Source organism: Schistocerca piceifrons, unplaced genomic scaffold (genome assembly GCF_021461385.2).
Source record: "Schistocerca piceifrons isolate TAMUIC-IGC-003096 unplaced genomic scaffold, iqSchPice1.1 HiC_scaffold_527, whole genome shotgun sequence".
NCBI lineage: Eukaryota > Metazoa > Arthropoda > Insecta > Orthoptera > Acrididae > Schistocerca > Schistocerca piceifrons.
In genome coordinates, this window is record NW_025728763.1 from 79536 (window position 1) to 97417 (window position 17882).

General features: G+C 49.6%; 20 non-coding genes across 20 annotated transcripts; 13 read left to right on the forward strand and 7 right to left on the reverse strand.

Moving 5' to 3' along the window:
* The first annotated feature begins 836 nt into the window (after positions 1-836).
* Positions 837-908, forward strand: Trnap-ugg. Its single transcript has one exon. It is a non-coding gene; the product is annotated as a tRNA-Pro (tRNA).
* Positions 909-1509: 601 nt separating this feature from the next.
* Trnav-uac lies at positions 1510-1582 on the reverse strand. Its single transcript has one exon. It is a non-coding gene; the product is annotated as a tRNA-Val (tRNA).
* A 235-nt stretch (positions 1583-1817) lies between these two features.
* Trnap-cgg lies at positions 1818-1889 on the forward strand. Its single transcript has one exon. It is a non-coding gene; the product is annotated as a tRNA-Pro (tRNA).
* A 1639-nt stretch (positions 1890-3528) lies between these two features.
* On the forward strand, positions 3529-3600 carry Trnap-ugg. The gene has a single exon. It is a non-coding gene; the product is annotated as a tRNA-Pro (tRNA).
* Positions 3601-4201: 601 nt separating this feature from the next.
* Trnav-uac lies at positions 4202-4274 on the reverse strand. The gene has a single exon. It is a non-coding gene; the product is annotated as a tRNA-Val (tRNA).
* Positions 4275-4509: 235 nt separating this feature from the next.
* On the forward strand, positions 4510-4581 carry Trnap-cgg. The gene has a single exon. It is a non-coding gene; the product is annotated as a tRNA-Pro (tRNA).
* Positions 4582-6220: 1639 nt separating this feature from the next.
* Trnap-ugg lies at positions 6221-6292 on the forward strand. The gene has a single exon. It is a non-coding gene; the product is annotated as a tRNA-Pro (tRNA).
* Positions 6293-6893: 601 nt separating this feature from the next.
* Positions 6894-6966, reverse strand: Trnav-uac. Its single transcript has one exon. It is a non-coding gene; the product is annotated as a tRNA-Val (tRNA).
* A 235-nt stretch (positions 6967-7201) lies between these two features.
* Trnap-cgg lies at positions 7202-7273 on the forward strand. The gene has a single exon. It is a non-coding gene; the product is annotated as a tRNA-Pro (tRNA).
* A 1639-nt stretch (positions 7274-8912) lies between these two features.
* Trnap-ugg lies at positions 8913-8984 on the forward strand. The gene has a single exon. It is a non-coding gene; the product is annotated as a tRNA-Pro (tRNA).
* Positions 8985-9585: 601 nt separating this feature from the next.
* Positions 9586-9658, reverse strand: Trnav-uac. The gene has a single exon. It is a non-coding gene; the product is annotated as a tRNA-Val (tRNA).
* Positions 9659-9893: 235 nt separating this feature from the next.
* Trnap-cgg lies at positions 9894-9965 on the forward strand. Its single transcript has one exon. It is a non-coding gene; the product is annotated as a tRNA-Pro (tRNA).
* A 1639-nt stretch (positions 9966-11604) lies between these two features.
* On the forward strand, positions 11605-11676 carry Trnap-ugg. The gene has a single exon. It is a non-coding gene; the product is annotated as a tRNA-Pro (tRNA).
* A 601-nt stretch (positions 11677-12277) lies between these two features.
* Trnav-uac lies at positions 12278-12350 on the reverse strand. Its single transcript has one exon. It is a non-coding gene; the product is annotated as a tRNA-Val (tRNA).
* Positions 12351-12585: 235 nt separating this feature from the next.
* Positions 12586-12657, forward strand: Trnap-cgg. Its single transcript has one exon. It is a non-coding gene; the product is annotated as a tRNA-Pro (tRNA).
* A 1640-nt stretch (positions 12658-14297) lies between these two features.
* On the forward strand, positions 14298-14369 carry Trnap-ugg. Its single transcript has one exon. It is a non-coding gene; the product is annotated as a tRNA-Pro (tRNA).
* Positions 14370-14970: 601 nt separating this feature from the next.
* Trnav-uac lies at positions 14971-15043 on the reverse strand. Its single transcript has one exon. It is a non-coding gene; the product is annotated as a tRNA-Val (tRNA).
* Positions 15044-15278: 235 nt separating this feature from the next.
* On the forward strand, positions 15279-15350 carry Trnap-cgg. Its single transcript has one exon. It is a non-coding gene; the product is annotated as a tRNA-Pro (tRNA).
* Positions 15351-16989: 1639 nt separating this feature from the next.
* Positions 16990-17061, forward strand: Trnap-ugg. The gene has a single exon. It is a non-coding gene; the product is annotated as a tRNA-Pro (tRNA).
* Positions 17062-17662: 601 nt separating this feature from the next.
* Trnav-uac lies at positions 17663-17735 on the reverse strand. The gene has a single exon. It is a non-coding gene; the product is annotated as a tRNA-Val (tRNA).
* Positions 17736-17882: the final 147 nt, after the last annotated feature.

A 17882-nucleotide genomic window follows, 5' to 3' on the forward strand; every position in this document is an offset into this window, starting at 1 on the left:
CTTCGGTTTCCCGACTTTCTTGTGTTTAGTGCGTTTGGCTTCTCTTAACCCTTAGCCACCGCTTGCCGAAATTTCCACACTATCATCTGTCGATCTGCAGAGCTCGATGAAGGCATCGCGGCCGTTCCTGAGCTCGTGGAACGGTCGAATCTGTAGTTGTTTCCAGATCTCTCCCACACAACGGCCTCCCAGAAGCTTGGATTACAGAAGTACGCCACTACTCCCAGCCGGAGATTCACGATTGAAAGCAGAATGACATGAGCTACACGCAGCTCCGATTTTTTTTTTGTGTCTGACCTACTTTGAAAGACTTTGTAGTCGATTTACTTACTACTATCGCTGTTGGAAACCAGGTGATAACCGCACAGTATTCTAGAGACGATGAGGTAATGAAAATTTAGAATAAGTAAAACAGTATCAAAAGAAGTTGTGTGGTGGAGCAGCACATGCAATTCACGCTTCCTAGATATTCGTTACTGCATAGAATAATTCTTTTGTCTGCGGCGTCTTCAGTATCCGTCTTCTGGAAATTTTGCTTGCAGTATATTGTGCAATCTTTTCGTTACGAGTTGGTGCCTGGTTTCCCGATGTTCTTTTGTTTAGTGCATTCGCCTTCTCTTAACCCTGAGAAACCACATACCGAAACTGAGGCACTGCCGGCTGTTCATAAGCAGTGCTCGATGCAGTTATTTCGCTTTTTATTCGTTGCCTTTAATATTCTTCTCATCAGTGGTGAGTGCTGCCTGCAGAAAGCGTTTATCTTGCGAATTCACGTGAAAGTTTGTGTTCCCTGTGAGGCGCACTACTTGGGATTAACTTGACTGCTCCAGCCAGGTGGCTCGTTGGTCTAGGGGTATGATTCCTGCTTTGGGTGCAGGAGGTCCCGGGTTCAAATCCCGGACGAGCCCTGCCATTCTGACCGTGCTGAAGAGTAGGTGGAACTCAGCCCCGGTTGCAGCTCCTCAATGAAGAGTAGACGCCTGTTATAGCACGTGGATATAACAAGAATGCGGCACCAGTAAAGTACGTAGGTGGAATTCGGTAGAAAAGCAGACGGTAATTTTGCATGCAACGGAAAACAAGGTTGTCTTTGCGGGATATGTGCACCGTGAGTGGAGATTCAGCTTAATTGTGCGACAGTCTACCCTCATCTTACTAGCGACGGCAACAACCAAGGGGTGGCATGTAAGATTGAGCGTGGCTAAGAGTTTCTCATTATTAGTTAGCATCACACTTTGACAGAGCTGTGACAAGGCGAGTAGGGTGAGCTCAGGAAAGCCAGTAGCAAGCGCACTTGAAGTAGCCCAGAAGAACCGGATTATAAATTTTGCCAGCCATAATGGAGCTAGGGGCGTTCTCAGTTACCAAATACCGGTGCAATAAGAGAGCAACAGTATTTGACCGTAAAATGACGCCCTATCCGTCTAGCATACGACATTGCTTGTCTCTGCATACGCGGACGTGAGGTCATCTCGGAAATGAAATCCGAAATATAGATTAAAATTGTTGTGTTCCCGCCCGGGATCGAACCGGGGACCTTCTGCGTGTAAAGCAGACGTGATAACCGCTACACCACGGAAACGACGGTTCTTTTCATGTACCACCCGCAGACTCGTAATAGCAACAGTTTGTCTTCTGTGTTAGCAAGGGCATCGGCTACGAGCTCCCTCCGATTCGTGAAGTTCCTGTAGTAAAAGACGTCGATGGAAACAATCCAACCGCGACAGACAGGGAGAACGCTGGCTGAGCTGCAGCCCTACATGGTGAGACCATCAAAGGTGGCGTCATTCACATGCAGTGCGTTTTCGGAACGAATAGGCTCGTTGGTCTAGGGGTATGATTCCTGCTTCGGGTGCAGGAGGTCCCGGGTTCGAATCCCGGACGAGCCCTTGCGTTTTGTACAACGGTGCGGTAACAAATCGCATGGCGGCGGCTGTTTCGCGCATTTCCAGGCCTCCAAGTCAGCGCTAAAATCCGACAACCAGTTCTGAAACCGTTTCATGTTTCATTTGAGCCATGTGCACCCTGCTGATGGAACGTTTGAAGTTGATTTAAATGGTCACAGTAGAGATCGTAGCAAGTGTCTTGCTGAGTGCGACGAAAACGGGTTTCCGCCCGCAATCGAGCCGGGGACCTTCTGCGTGTTAGGCACGGCGCCTGGGCTCGGCGGCAGCTGCTGCTCTTTCCTTCCTTACGAGATACCGTCGATTCGCGCAGTCGTTATTGCAAAAGATGTCACCAAAGGCAATCGCTTCGTTAGCGGCACGATGCCTGGGCTCGGCGGCAGCTCTACATGGAGGCACCAGCAGCCCAGCCAGGCCGCCGCCGGCACCGGTGCGCCACAGCCCAAGGAGTCGGCGGCCGCCCTGCAATGCCCCTGTCGTTGCATATTCCACCCGCCTCATATCCTCCACATGTCTGACTCACTACCCCAAATGACACTGCAGTGGACGTGCTTATTACTATCGCTTTTGGAAGAACCAAGGCGCAGTATTCTAGTGTCGAACCGGTACTGCAAATTGGGATTAAGCAAAAATTTATTGTGTGGTCGAGCGACAGCTTCGGCTCGCTCTTCCTACATGATCGCTTCTTGTGCGGAATAATTCCTAGCTCGCCGATGGCTTCAGAGTTGGTCTTCTCGAAGTTTTGCTTTCGCACTGCATTCCGCAATCTTTTCGTTATGAGTTGTGTGCTTCGGTTTCCCGACTTTCTTGTGTTTAGTGCGTTTGGCTTCTCTTAACCCTTAGCCACCGCTTGCCGAAATTTCCACACTATCATCTGTCGATCTGCAGAGCTCGATGAAGGCATCGCGGCCGTTCCTGAGCTCGTGGAACGGTCGAATCTGTAGTTGTTTCCAGATCTCTCCCACACAACGGCCTCCCAGAAGCTTGGATTACAGAAGTACGCCACTACTCCCAGCCGGAGATTCACGATTGAAAGCAGAATGACATGAGCTACACGCAGCTCCGATTTTTTTTTTGTGTCTGACCTACTTTGAAAGACTTTGTAGTCGATTTACTTACTACTATCGCTGTTGGAAACCAGGTGATAACCGCACAGTATTCTAGAGACGATGAGGTAATGAAAATTTAGAATAAGTAAAACAGTATCAAAAGAAGTTGTGTGGTGGAGCAGCACATGCAATTCACGCTTCCTAGATATTCGTTACTGCATAGAATAATTCTTTTGTCTGCGGCGTCTTCAGTATCCGTCTTCTGGAAATTTTGCTTGCAGTATATTGTGCAATCTTTTCGTTACGAGTTGGTGCCTGGTTTCCCGATGTTCTTTTGTTTAGTGCATTCGCCTTCTCTTAACCCTGAGAAACCACATACCGAAACTGAGGCACTGCCGGCTGTTCATAAGCAGTGCTCGATGCAGTTATTTCGCTTTTTATTCGTTGCCTTTAATATTCTTCTCATCAGTGGTGAGTGCTGCCTGCAGAAAGCGTTTATCTTGCGAATTCACGTGAAAGTTTGTGTTCCCTGTGAGGCGCACTACTTGGGATTAACTTGACTGCTCCAGCCAGGTGGCTAGTTGGTCTAGGGGTATGATTCCTGCTTTGGGTGCAGGAGGTCCCGGGTTCAAATCCCGGACGAGCCCTGCCATTTTGACCGTGCTGAAGAGTAGGTGGAACTCAGCCCCAGTTGCAGCTCCTCAATGAAGAGTAGACGCCTGTTATAGCACGTGGATATAACAAGAATGCGGCACCAGTAAAGTACGTAGGTGGAATTCGGTAGAAAAGCAGACGGTAATTTTGCATGCAACGGAAAACAAGGTTGTCTTTGCGGGATATGTGCACCGTGAGTGGAGATTCAGCTTAATTGTGCGACAGTCTACCCTCATCTTACTAGCGACGGCAACAACCAAGGGGTGGCATGTAAGATTGAGCGTGGCTAAGAGTTTCTCATTATTAGTTAGCATCACACTTTGACAGAGCTGTGACAAGGCGAGTAGGGTGAGCTCAGGAAAGCCAGTAGCAAGCGCACTTGAAGTAGCCCTGAAGAACCGGATTATAAATTTTGCCAGCCATAATGGAGCTAGGGGCGTTCTCAGTTACCAAATACCGGTGCAATAAGAGAGCAACAGTATTTGACCGTAAAATGACGCCCTATCCGTCTAGCATACGACATTGCTTGTCTCTGCATACGCGGACGTGAGGTCATCTCGGAAATGAAATCCGAAATATAGATTAAAATCGTTGTGTTCCCGCCCGGGATCGAACCGGGGACCTTCTGCGTGTAAAGCAGACGTGATAACCGCTACACCACGGAAACGACGGTTCTTTTCATGTACCACCCGGAGACTCGTAATAGCAACAGTTTGTCTTCTGTGTTAGCAAGGGCATCGGCTACGAGCTCCCTCCGATTCGTGAAGTTCCTGTAGTAAAAGACGTCGATGGAAACAATCCAACCGCGACAGACAGGGAGAACGCTGGCTGAGCTGCAGCCCTACATGGTGAGACCATCAAAGGTGGCGTCATTCACATGCAGTGCGTTTTCGGAACGAATAGGCTCGTTGGTCTAGGGGTATGATTCCTGCTTCGGGTGCAGGAGGTCCCGGGTTCAAATCCCGGACGAGCCCTTGCGTTTTGTACAACGGTGCGGTAACAAATCGCATGGCGGCGGCTGTTTCGCGCATTTCCAGGCCTCCAAGTCAGCGCTAAAATCCGACAACCAGTTCTGAAACCGTTTCATGTTTCATTTGAGCCATGTGCACCCTGCTGATGGAACGTTTGAAGTTGATTTAAATGGTCACAGTAGAGATCGTAGCAAGTGTCTTGCTGAGTGCGACGAAAACGGGTTTCCGCCCGCAATCGAGCCGGGGACCTTCTGCGTGTTAGGCACGGCGCCTGGGCTCGGCGGCAGCTGCTGCTCTTTCCTTCCTTACGAGATACCGTCGATTCGCGCAGTCGTTATTGCAAAAGATGTCACCAAAGGCAATCGCTTCGTTAGCGGCACGGTGCCTGGGCTCGGCGGCAGCTCTACATGGAGGCACCAGCAGCCCAGCCAGGCCGCCGTCGGCACCGGTGCGCCACAGCCCAAGGAGTCGGCGGCCGCCCTGCAATGCCCCTGTCGTTGCATATTCCACCCGCCTCATATCCTCCCCATGTCTGACTCACTACCCCAAATGACACTGCAGTGGACGTGCTTATTACTATCGCTTTTGGAAGAACCAAGGCGCAGTATTCTAGTGTCGAACCGGTACTGCAAATTGGGATTAAGCAAAAATTTATTGTGTGGTCGAGCGACAGCTTCGGCTCGCTCTTCCTACATGATCGCTTCTTGTGCGGAATAATTCCTAGCTCGCCGATGGCTTCAGAGTTGGTCTTCTCGAAGTTTTGCTTTCGCACTGCATTCCGCAATCTTTTCGTTATGAGTTGTGTGCTTCGGTTTCCCGACTTTCTTGTGTTTAGTGCGTTTGGCTTCTCTTAACCCTTAGCCACCGCTTGCCGAAATTTCCACACTATCATCTGTCGATCTGCAGAGCTCGATGAAGGCATCGCGGCCGTTCCTGAGCTCGTGGAACGGTCGAATCTGTAGTTGTTTCCAGATCTCTCCCACACAACGGCCTCCCAGAAGCTTGGATTACAGAAGTACGCCACTACTCCCAGCCGGAGATTCACGATTGAAAGCAGAATGACATGAGCTACACGCAGCTCCGATTTTTTTTTTGTGTCTGACCTACTTTGAAAGACTTTGTAGTCGATTTACTTACTACTATCGCTGTTGGAAACCAGGTGATAACCGCACAGTATTCTAGAGACGATGAGGTAATGAAAATTTAGAATAAGTAAAACAGTATCAAAAGAAGTTGTGTGGTGGAGCAGCACATGCAATTCACGCTTCCTAGATATTCGTTACTGCATAGAATAATTCTTTTGTCTGCGGCGTCTTCAGTATCCGTCTTCTGGAAATTTTGCTTGCAGTATATTGTGCAATCTTTTCGTTACGAGTTGGTGCCTGGTTTCCCGATGTTCTTTTGTTTAGTGCATTCGCCTTCTCTTAACCCTGAGAAACCACATACCGAAACTGAGGCACTGCCGGCTGTTCATAAGCAGTGCTCGATGCAGTTATTTCGCTTTTTATTCGTTGCCTTTAATATTCTTCTCATCAGTGGTGAGTGCTGCCTGCAGAAAGCGTTTATCTTGCGAATTCACGTGAAAGTTTGTGTTCCCTGTGAGGCGCACTACTTGGGATTAACTTGACTGCTCCAGCCAGGTGGCTCGTTGGTCTAGGGGTATGATTCCTGCTTTGGGTGCAGGAGGTCCCGGGTTCAAATCCCGGACGAGCCCTGCCATTCTGACCGTGCTGAAGAGTAGGTGGAACTCAGCCCCGGTTGCAGCTCCTCAATGAAGAGTAGACGCCTGTTATAGCACGTGGATATAACAAGAATGCGGCACCAGTAAAGTACGTAGGTGGAATTCGGTAGAAAAGCAGACGGTAATTTTGCATGCAACGGAAAACAAGGTTGTCTTTGCGGGATATGTGCACCGTGAGTGGAGATTCAGCTTAATTGTGCGACAGTCTACCCTCATCTTACTAGCGACGGCAACAACCAAGGGGTGGCATGTAAGATTGAGCGTGGCTAAGAGTTTCTCATTATTAGTTAGCATCACACTTTGACAGAGCTGTGACAAGGCGAGTAGGGTGAGCTCAGGAAAGCCAGTAGCAAGCGCACTTGAAGTAGCCCTGAAGAACCGGATTATAAATTTTGCCAGCCATAATGGAGCTAGGGGCGTTCTCAGTTACCAAATACCGGTGCAATAAGAGAGCAACAGTATTTGACCGTAAAATGACGCCCTATCCGTCTAGCATACGACATTGCTTGTCTCTGCATACGCGGACGTGAGGTCATCTCGGAAATGAAATCCGAAATATAGATTAAAATTGTTGTGTTCCCGCCCGGGATCGAACCGGGGACCTTCTGCGTGTAAAGCAGACGTGATAACCGCTACACCACGGAAACGACGGTTCTTTTCATGTACCACCCGGAGACTCGTAATAGCAACAGTTTGTCTTCTGTGTTAGCAAGGGCATCGGCTACGAGCTCCCTCCGATTCGTGAAGTTCCTGTAGTAAAAGACGTCGATGGAAACAATCCAACCGCGACAGACAGGGAGAACGCTGGCTGAGCTGCAGCCCTACATGGTGAGACCATCAAAGGTGGCGTCATTCACATGCAGTGCGTTTTCGGAACGAATAGGCTCGTTGGTCTAGGGGTATGATTCCTGCTTCGGGTGCAGGAGGTCCCGGGTTCAAATCCCGGACGAGCCCTTGCGTTTTGTACAACGGTGCGGTAACAAATCGCATGGCGGCGGCTGTTTCGCGCATTTCCAGGCCTCCAAGTCAGCGCTAAAATCCGACAACCAGTTCTGAAACCGTTTCATGTTTCATTTGAGCCATGTGCACCCTGCTGATGGAACGTTTGAAGTTGATTTAAATGGTCACAGTAGAGATCGTAGCAAGTGTCTTGCTGAGTGCGACGAAAACGGGTTTCCGCCCGCAATCGAGCCGGGGACCTTCTGCGTGTTAGGCACGGCGCCTGGGCTCGGCGGCAGCTGCTGCTCTTTCCTTCCTTACGAGATACCGTCGATTCGCGCAGTCGTTATTGCAAAAGATGTCACCAAAGGCAATCGCTTCGTTAGCGGCACGGTGCCTGGGCTCGGCGGCAGCTCTACATGGAGGCACCAGCAGCCCAGCCAGGCCGCCGCCGGCACCGGTGCGCCACAGCCCAAGGAGTCGGCGGCCGCCCTGCAATGCCCCTGTCGTTGCATATTCCACCCGCCTCATATCCTCCCCATGTCTGACTCACTACCCCAAATGACACTGCAGTGGACGTGCTTATTACTATCGCTTTTGGAAGAACCAAGGCGCAGTATTCTAGTGTCGAACCGGTACTGCAAATTGGGATTAAGCAAAAATTTATTGTGTGGTCGAGCGACAGCTTCGGCTCGCTCTTCCTACATGATCGCTTCTTGTGCGGAATAATTCCTAGCTCGCCGATGGCTTCAGAGTTGGTCTTCTCGAAGTTTTGCTTTCGCACTGCATTCCGCAATCTTTTCGTTATGAGTTGTGTGCTTCGGTTTCCCGACTTTCTTGTGTTTAGTGCGTTTGGCTTCTCTTAACCCTTAGCCACCGCTTGCCGAAATTTCCACACTATCATCTGTCGATCTGCAGAGCTCGATGAAGGCATCGCGGCCGTTCCTGAGCTCGTGGAACGGTCGAATCTGTAGTTGTTTCCAGATCTCTCCCACACAACGGCCTCCCAGAAGCTTGGATTACAGAAGTACGCCACTACTCCCAGCCGGAGATTCACGATTGAAAGCAGAATGACATGAGCTACACGCAGCTCCGATTTTTTTTTTGTGTCTGACCTACTTTGAAAGACTTTGTAGTCGATTTACTTACTACTATCGCTGTTGGAAACCAGGTGATAACCGCACAGTATTCTAGAGACGATGAGGTAATGAAAATTTAGAATAAGTAAAACAGTATCAAAAGAAGTTGTGTGGTGGAGCAGCACATGCAATTCACGCTTCCTAGATATTCGTTACTGCATAGAATAATTCTTTTGTCTGCGGCGTCTTCAGTATCCGTCTTCTGGAAATTTTGCTTGCAGTATATTGTGCAATCTTTTCGTTACGAGTTGGTGCCTGGTTTCCCGATGTTCTTTTGTTTAGTGCATTCGCCTTCTCTTAACCCTGAGAAACCACATACCGAAACTGAGGCACTGCCGGCTGTTCATAAGCAGTGCTCGATGCAGTTATTTCGCTTTTTATTCGTTGCCTTTAATATTCTTCTCATCAGTGGTGAGTGCTGCCTGCAGAAAGCGTTTATCTTGCGAATTCACGTGAAAGTTTGTGTTCCCTGTGAGGCGCACTACTTGGGATTAACTTGACTGCTCCAGCCAGGTGGCTCGTTGGTCTAGGGGTATGATTCCTGCTTTGGGTGCAGGAGGTCCCGGGTTCAAATCCCGGACGAGCCCTGCCATTTTGACCGTGCTGAAGAGTAGGTGGAACTCAGCCCCGGTTGCAGCTCCTCAATGAAGAGTAGACGCCTGTTATAGCACGTGGATATAACAAGAATGCGGCACCAGTAAAGTACGTAGGTGGAATTCGGTAGAAAAGCAGACGGTAATTTTGCATGCAACGGAAAACAAGGTTGTCTTTGCGGGATATGTGCACCGTGAGTGGAGATTCAGCTTAATTGTGCGACAGTCTACCCTCATCTTACTAGCGACGGCAACAACCAAGGGGTGGCATGTAAGATTGAGCGTGGCTAAGAGTTTCTCATTATTAGTTAGCATCACACTTTGACAGAGCTGTGACAAGGCGAGTAGGGTGAGCTCAGGAAAGCCAGTAGCAAGCGCACTTGAAGTAGCCCAGAAGAACCGGATTATAAATTTTGCCAGCCATAATGGAGCTAGGGGCGTTCTCAGTTACCAAATACCGGTGCAATAAGAGAGCAACAGTATTTGACCGTAAAATGACGCCCTATCCGTCTAGCATACGACATTGCTTGTCTCTGCATACGCGGACGTGAGGTCATCTCGGAAATGAAATCCGAAATATAGATTAAAATTGTTGTGTTCCCGCCCGGGATCGAACCGGGGACCTTCTGCGTGTAAAGCAGACGTGATAACCGCTACACCACGGAAACGACGGTTCTTTTCATGTACCACCCGGAGACTCGTAATAGCAACAGTTTGTCTTCTGTGTTAGCAAGGGCATCGGCTACGAGCTCCCTCCGATTCGTGAAGTTCCTGTAGTAAAAGACGTCGATGGAAACAATCCAACCGCGACAGACAGGGAGAACGCTGGCTGAGCTGCAGCCCTACATGGTGAGACCATCAAAGGTGGCGTCATTCACATGCAGTGCGTTTTCGGAACGAATAGGCTCGTTGGTCTAGGGGTATGATTCCTGCTTCGGGTGCAGGAGGTCCCGGGTTCAAATCCCGGACGAGCCCTTGCGTTTTGTACAACGGTGCGGTAACAAATCGCATGGCGGCGGCTGTTTCGCGCATTTCCAGGCCTCCAAGTCAGCGCTAAAATCCGACAACCAGTTCTGAAACCGTTTCATGTTTCATTTGAGCCATGTGCACCCTGCTGATGGAACGTTTGAAGTTGATTTAAATGGTCACAGTAGAGATCGTAGCAAGTGTCTTGCTGAGTGCGACGAAAACGGGTTTCCGCCCGCAATCGAGCCGGGGACCTTCTGCGTGTTAGGCACGGCGCCTGGGCTCGGCGGCAGCTGCTGCTCTTTCCTTCCTTACGAGATACCGTCGATTCGCGCAGTCGTTATTGCAAAAGATGTCACCAAAGGCAATCGCTTCGTTAGCGGCACGGTGCCTGGGCTCGGCGGCAGCTCTACATGGAGGCACCAGCAGCCCAGCCAGGCCGCCGCCGGCACCGGTGCGCCACAGCCCAAGGAGTCGGCGGCCGCCCTGCAATGCCCCTGTCGTTGCATATTCCACCCGCCTCATATCCTCCCCATGTCTGACTCACTACCCCAAATGACACTGCAGTGGACGTGCTTATTACTATCGCTTTTGGAAGAACCAAGGCGCAGTATTCTAGTGTCGAACCGGTACTGCAAATTGGGATTAAGCAAAAATTTATTGTGTGGTCGAGCGACAGCTTCGGCTCGCTCTTCCTACATGATCGCTTCTTGTGCGGAATAATTCCTAGCTCGCCGATGGCTTCAGAGTTGGTCTTCTCGAAGTTTTGCTTTCGCACTGCATTCCGCAATCTTTTCGTTATGAGTTGTGTGCTTCGGTTTCCCGACTTTCTTGTGTTTAGTGCGTTTGGCTTCTCTTAACCCTTAGCCACCGCTTGCCGAAATTTCCACACTATCATCTGTCGATCTGCAGAGCTCGATGAAGGCATCGCGGCCGTTCCTGAGCTCGTGGAACGGTCGAATCTGTAGTTGTTTCCAGATCTCTCCCACACAACGGCCTCCCAGAAGCTTGGATTACAGAAGTACGCCACTACTCCCAGCCGGAGATTCACGATTGAAAGCAGAATGACATGAGCTACACGCAGCTCCGATTTTTTTTTTGTGTCTGACCTACTTTGAAAGACTTTGTAGTCGATTTACTTACTACTATCGCTGTTGGAAACCAGGTGATAACCGCACAGTATTCTAGAGACGATGAGGTAATGAAAATTTAGAATAAGTAAAACAGTATCAAAAGAAGTTGTGTGGTGGAGCAGCACATGCAATTCACGCTTCCTAGATATTCGTTACTGCATAGAATAATTCTTTTGTCTGCGGCGTCTTCAGTATCCGTCTTCTGGAAATTTTGCTTGCAGTATATTGTGCAATCTTTTCGTTACGAGTTGGTGCCTGGTTTCCCGATGTTCTTTTGTTTAGTGCATTCGCCTTCTCTTAACCCTGAGAAACCACATACCGAAACTGAGGCACTGCCGGCTGTTCATAAGCAGTGCTCGATGCAGTTATTTCGCTTTTTATTCGTTGCCTTTAATATTCTTCTCATCAGTGGTGAGTGCTGCCTGCAGAAAGCGTTTATCTTGCGAATTCACGTGAAAGTTTGTGTTCCCTGTGAGGCGCACTACTTGGGATTAACTTGACTGCTCCAGCCAGGTGGCTCGTTGGTCTAGGGGTATGATTCCTGCTTTGGGTGCAGGAGGTCCCGGGTTCAAATCCCGGACGAGCCCTGCCATTTTGACCGTGCTGAAGAGTAGGTGGAACTCAGCCCCGGTTGCAGCTCCTCAATGAAGAGTAGACGCCTGTTATAGCACGTGGATATAACAAGAATGCGGCACCAGTAAAGTACGTAGGTGGAATTCGGTAGAAAAGCAGACGGTAATTTTGCATGCAACGGAAAACAAGGTTGTCTTTGCGGGATATGTGCACCGTGAGTGGAGATTCAGCTTAATTGTGCGACAGTCTACCCTCATCTTACTAGCGACGGCAACAACCAAGGGGTGGCATGTAAGATTGAGCGTGGCTAAGAGTTTCTCATTATTAGTTAGCATCACACTTTGACAGAGCTGTGACAAGGCGAGTAGGGTGAGCTCAGGAAAGCCAGTAGCAAGCGCACTTGAAGTAGCCCAGAAGAACCGGATTATAAATTTTGCCAGCCATAATGGAGCTAGGGGCGTTCTCAGTTACCAAATACCGGTGCAATAAGAGAGCAACAGTATTTGACCGTAAAATGACGCCCTATCCGTCTAGCATACGACATTGCTTGTCTCTGCATACGCGGACGTGAGGTCATCTCGGAAATGAAATCCGAAATATAGATTAAAATTGTTGTGTTCCCGCCCGGGATCGAACCGGGGACCTTCTGCGTGTAAAGCAGACGTGATAACCGCTACACCACGGAAACGACGGTTCTTTTCATGTACCACCCGGAGACTCGTAATAGCAACAGTTTGTCTTCTGTGTTAGCAAGGGCATCGGCTACGAGCTCCCTCCGATTCGTGAAGTTCCTGTAGTAAAAGACGTCGATGGAAACAATCCAACCGCGACAGACAGGGAGAACGCTGGCTGAGCTGCAGCCCTACATGGTGAGACCATCAAAGGTGGCGTCATTCACATGCAGTGCGTTTTCGGAACGAATAGGCTCGTTGGTCTAGGGGTATGATTCCTGCTTCGGGTGCAGGAGGTCCCGGGTTCAAATCCCGGACGAGCCCTTGCGTTTTGTACAACGGTGCGGTAACAAATCGCATGGCGGCGGCTGTTTCGCGCATTTCCAGGCCTCCAAGTCAGCGCTAAAATCCGACAACCAGTTCTGAAACCGTTTCATGTTTCATTTGAGCCATGTGCACCCTGCTGATGGAACGTTTGAAGTTGATTTAAATGGTCACAGTAGAGATCGTAGCAAGTGTCTTGCTGAGTGCGACGAAAACGGGTTTCCGCCCGCAATCGAGCCGGGGACCTTCTGCGTGTTAGGCACGGCGCCTGGGCTCGGCGGCAGCTGCTGCTCTTTCCTTCCTTACGAGATACCGTCGATTCGCGCAGTCGTTATTGCAAAAGATGTCACCAAAGGCAATCGCTTCGTTAGCGGCACGGTGCCTGGGCTCGGCGGCAGCTCTACATGGAGGCACCAGCAGCCCAGCCAGGCCGCCGCCGGCACCGGTGCGCCACAGCCCAAGGAGTCGGCGGCCGCCCTGCAATGCCCCTGTCGTTGCATATTCCACCCGCCTCATATCCTCCCCATGTCTGACTCACTACCCCAAATGACACTGCAGTGGACGTGCTTATTACTATCGCTTTTGGAAGAACCAAGGCGCAGTATTCTAGTGTCGAACCGGTACTGCAAATTGGGATTAAGCAAAAATTTATTGTGTGGTCGAGCGACAGCTTCGGCTCGCTCTTCCTACATGATCGCTTCTTGTGCGGAATAATTCCTAGCTCGCCGATGGCTTCAGAGTTGGTCTTCTCGAAGTTTTGCTTTCGCACTGCATTCCGCAATCTTTTCGTTATGAGTTGTGTGCTTCGGTTTCCCGACTTTCTTGTGTTTAGTGCGTTTGGCTTCTCTTAACCCTTAGCCACCGCTTGCCGAAATTTCCACACTATCATCTGTCGATCTGCAGAGCTCGATGAAGGCATCGCGGCCGTTCCTGAGCTCGTGGAACGGTCGAATCTGTAGTTGTTTCCAGATCTCTCCCACACAACGGCCTCCCAGAAGCTTGGATTACAGAAGTACGCCACTACTCCCAGCCGGAGATTCACGATTGAAAGCAGAATGACATGAGCTACACGCAGCTCCGATTTTTTTTTTTGTGTCTGACCTACTTTGAAAGACTTTGTAGTCGATTTACTTACTACTATCGCTGTTGGAAACCAGGTGATAACCGCACAGTATTCTAGAGACGATGAGGTAATGAAAATTTAGAATAAGTAAAACAGTATCAAAAGAAGTTGTGTGGTGGAGCAGCACATGCAATTCACGCTTCCTAGATATTCGTTACTGCATAGAATAATTCTTTTGTCTGCGGCGTCTTCAGTATCCGTCTTCTGGAAATTTTGCTTGCAGTATATTGTGCAATCTTTTCGTTACGAGTTGGTGCCTGGTTTCCCGATGTTCTTTTGTTTAGTGCATTCGCCTTCTCTTAACCCTGAGAAACCACATACCGAAACTGAGGCACTGCCGGCTGTTCATAAGCAGTGCTCGATGCAGTTATTTCGCTTTTTATTCGTTGCCTTTAATATTCTTCTCATCAGTGGTGAGTGCTGCCTGCAGAAAGCGTTTATCTTGCGAATTCACGTGAAAGTTTGTGTTCCCTGTGAGGCGCACTACTTGGGATTAACTTGACTGCTCCAGCCAGGTGGCTCGTTGGTCTAGGGGTATGATTCCTGCTTTGGGTGCAGGAGGTCCCGGGTTCAAATCCCGGACGAGCCCTGCCATTTTGACCGTGCTGAAGAGTAGGTGGAACTCAGCCCCGGTTGCAGCTCCTCAATGAAGAGTAGACGCCTGTTATAGCACGTGGATATAACAAGAATGCGGCACCAGTAAAGTACGTAGGTGGAATTCGGTAGAAAAGCAGACGGTAATTTTGCATGCAACGGAAAACAAGGTTGTCTTTGCGGGATATGTGCACCGTGAGTGGAGATTCAGCTTAATTGTGCGACAGTCTACCCTCATCTTACTAGCGACGGCAACAACCAAGGGGTGGCATGTAAGATTGAGCGTGGCTAAGAGTTTCTCATTATTAGTTAGCATCACACTTTGACAGAGCTGTGACAAGGCGAGTAGGGTGAGCTCAGGAAAGCCAGTAGCAAGCACACTTGAAGTAGCCCTGAAGAACCGGATTATAAATTTTGCCAGCCATAATGGAGCTAGGGGCGTTCTCAGTTACCAAATACCGGTGCAATAAGAGAGCAACAGTATTTGACCGTAAAATGACGCCCTATCCGTCTAGCATACGACATTGCTTGTCTCTGCATACGCGGACGTGAGGTCATCTCGGAAATGAAATCCGAAATATAGATTAAAATTGTTGTGTTCCCGCCCGGGATCGAACCGGGGACCTTCTGCGCGTAAAGCAGACGTGATAACCGCTACACCACGGAAACGACGGTTCTTTTCATGTACCACCCGGAGACTCGTAATAGCAACAGTTTGTCTTCTGTGTTAGCAAGGGCATCGGCTACGAGCTCCCTCCGATTCGTGAAGTTCCTGTAGTAAAAGACGTCGATGGAAACAATCCAACCGCGACAGACAGGGAGAACGCTGGCTGAGCTGCAGCCCTACATGGTGAGACCATCAAAGGTGGCGTCATTCACATGCAGTGCGTTTTCGGAACGAATAGGCTCGTTGGTCTAGGGGTATGATTCCTGCTTCGGGTGCAGGAGGTCCCGGGTTCAAATCCCGGACGAGCCCTTGCGTTTTGTACAACGGTGCGGTAACAAATCGCATGGCGGCGGCTGTTTCGCGCATTTCCAGGCCTCCAAGTCAGCGCTAAAATCCGACAACCAGTTCTGAAACCGTTTCATGTTTCATTTGAGCCATGTGCACCCTGCTGATGGAACGTTTGAAGTTGATTTAAATGGTCACAGTAGAGATCGTAGCAAGTGTCTTGCTGAGTGCGACGAAAACGGGTTTCCGCCCGCAATCGAGCCGGGGACCTTCTGCGTGTTAGGCACGGCGCCTGGGCTCGGCGGCAGCTGCTGCTCTTTCCTTCCTTACGAGATACCGTCGATTCGCGCAGTCGTTATTGCAAAAGATGTCACCAAAGGCAATCGCTTCGTTAGCGGCACGGTGCCTGGGCTCGGCGGCAGCTCTACATGGAGGCACCAGCAGCCCAGCCAGGCCGCCGCCGGCACCGGTGCGCCACAGCCCAAGGAGTCGGCGGCCGCCCTGCAATGCCCCTGTCGTTGCATATTCCACCCGCCTCATATCCTCTCCATGTCTGACTCACTACCCCAAATGACACTGCAGTGGACGTGCTTATTACTATCGCTTTTGGAAGAACCAAGGCGCAGTATTCTAGTGTCGAACCGGTACTGCAAATTGGGATTAAGCAAAAATTTATTGTGTGGTCGAGCGACAGCTTCGGCTCGCTCTTCCTACATGATCGCTTCTTGTGCGGAATAATTCCTAGCTCGCCGATGGCTTCAGAGTTGGTCTTCTCGAAGTTTTGCTTTCGCACTGCATTCCGCAATCTTTTCGTTATGAGTTGTGTGCTTCGGTTTCCCGACTTTCTTGTGTTTAGTGCGTTTGGCTTCTCTTAACCCTTAGCCACCGCTTGCCGAAATTTCCACACTATCATCTGTCGATCTGCAGAGCTCGATGAAGGCATCGCGGCCGTTCCTGAGCTCGTGGAACGGTCGAATCTGTAGTTGTTTCCAGATCTCTCCCACACAACGGCCTCCCAGAAGCTTGGATTACAGAAGTACGCCACTACTCCCAGCCGGAGATTCACGATTGAAAGCAGAATGACATGAGCTACACGCAGCTCCGATTTTTTTTTTGTGTCTGACCTACTTTGAAAGACTTTGTAGTCGATTTACTTACTACTATCGCTGTTGGAAACCAGGTGATAACCGCACAGTATTCTAGAGACGATGAGGTAATGAAAATTTAGAATAAGTAAAACAGTATCAAAAGAAGTTGTGTGGTGGAGCAGCACATGCAATTCACGCTTCCTAGATATTCGTTACTGCATAGAATAATTCTTTTGTCTGCGGCGTCTTCAGTATCCGTCTTCTGGAAATTTTGCTTGCAGTATATTGTGCAATCTTTTCGTTACGAGTTGGTGCCTGGTTTCCCGATGTTCTTTTGTTTAGTGCATTCGCCTTCTCTTAACCCTGAGAAACCACATACCGAAACTGAGGCACTGCCGGCTGTTCATAAGCAGTGCTCGATGCAGTTATTTCGCTTTTTATTCGTTGCCTTTAATATTCTTCTCATCAGTGGTGAGTGCTGCCTGCAGAAAGCGTTTATCTTGCGAATTCACGTGAAAGTTTGTGTTCCCTGTGAGGCGCACTACTTGGGATTAACTTGACTGCTCCAGCCAGGTGGCTCGTTGGTCTAGGGGTATGATTCCTGCTTTGGGTGCAGGAGGTCCCGGGTTCAAATCCCGGACGAGCCCTGCCATTTTGACCGTGCTGAAGAGTAGGTGGAACTCAGCCCCGGTTGCAGCTCCTCAATGAAGAGTAGACGCCTGTTATAGCACGTGGATATAACAAGAATGCGGCACCAGTAAAGTACGTAGGTGGAATTCGGTAGAAAAGCAGACGGTAATTTTGCATGCAACGGAAAACAAGGTTGTCTTTGCGGGATATGTGCACCGTGAGTGGAGATTCAGCTTAATTGTGCGACAGTCTACCCTCATCTTACTAGCGACGGCAACAACCAAGGGGTGGCATGTAAGATTGAGCGTGGCTAAGAGTTTCTCATTATTAGTTAGCATCACACTTTGACAGAGCTGTGACAAGGCGAGTAGGGTGAGCTCAGGAAAGCCAGTAGCAAGCGCACTTGAAGTAGCCCTGAAGAACCGGATTATAAATTTTGCCAGCCATAATGGAGCTAGGGGCGTTCTCAGTTACCAAATACCGGTGCAATAAGAGAGCAACAGTATTTGACCGTAAAATGACGCCCTATCCGTCTAGCATACGACATTGTTTGTCTCTGCATACGCGGACGTGAGGTCATCTCGGAAATGAAATCCGAAATATAGATTAAAATTGTTGTGTTCCCGCCCGGGATCGAACCGGGGACCTTCTGCGTGTAAAGCAGACGTGATAACCGCTACACCACGGAAACGACGGTTCTTTTCATGTACCACCCGGAGACTCGTAATAGCAACAGTTTGTCTTCTGTGTTAGCAAGGGCATCGGCTACGAGCTCCCTCCGATTCGTGAAGTTCCTGTAGTAAAAGACGTCGATGGAAACAATCCAACCGCGACAGAC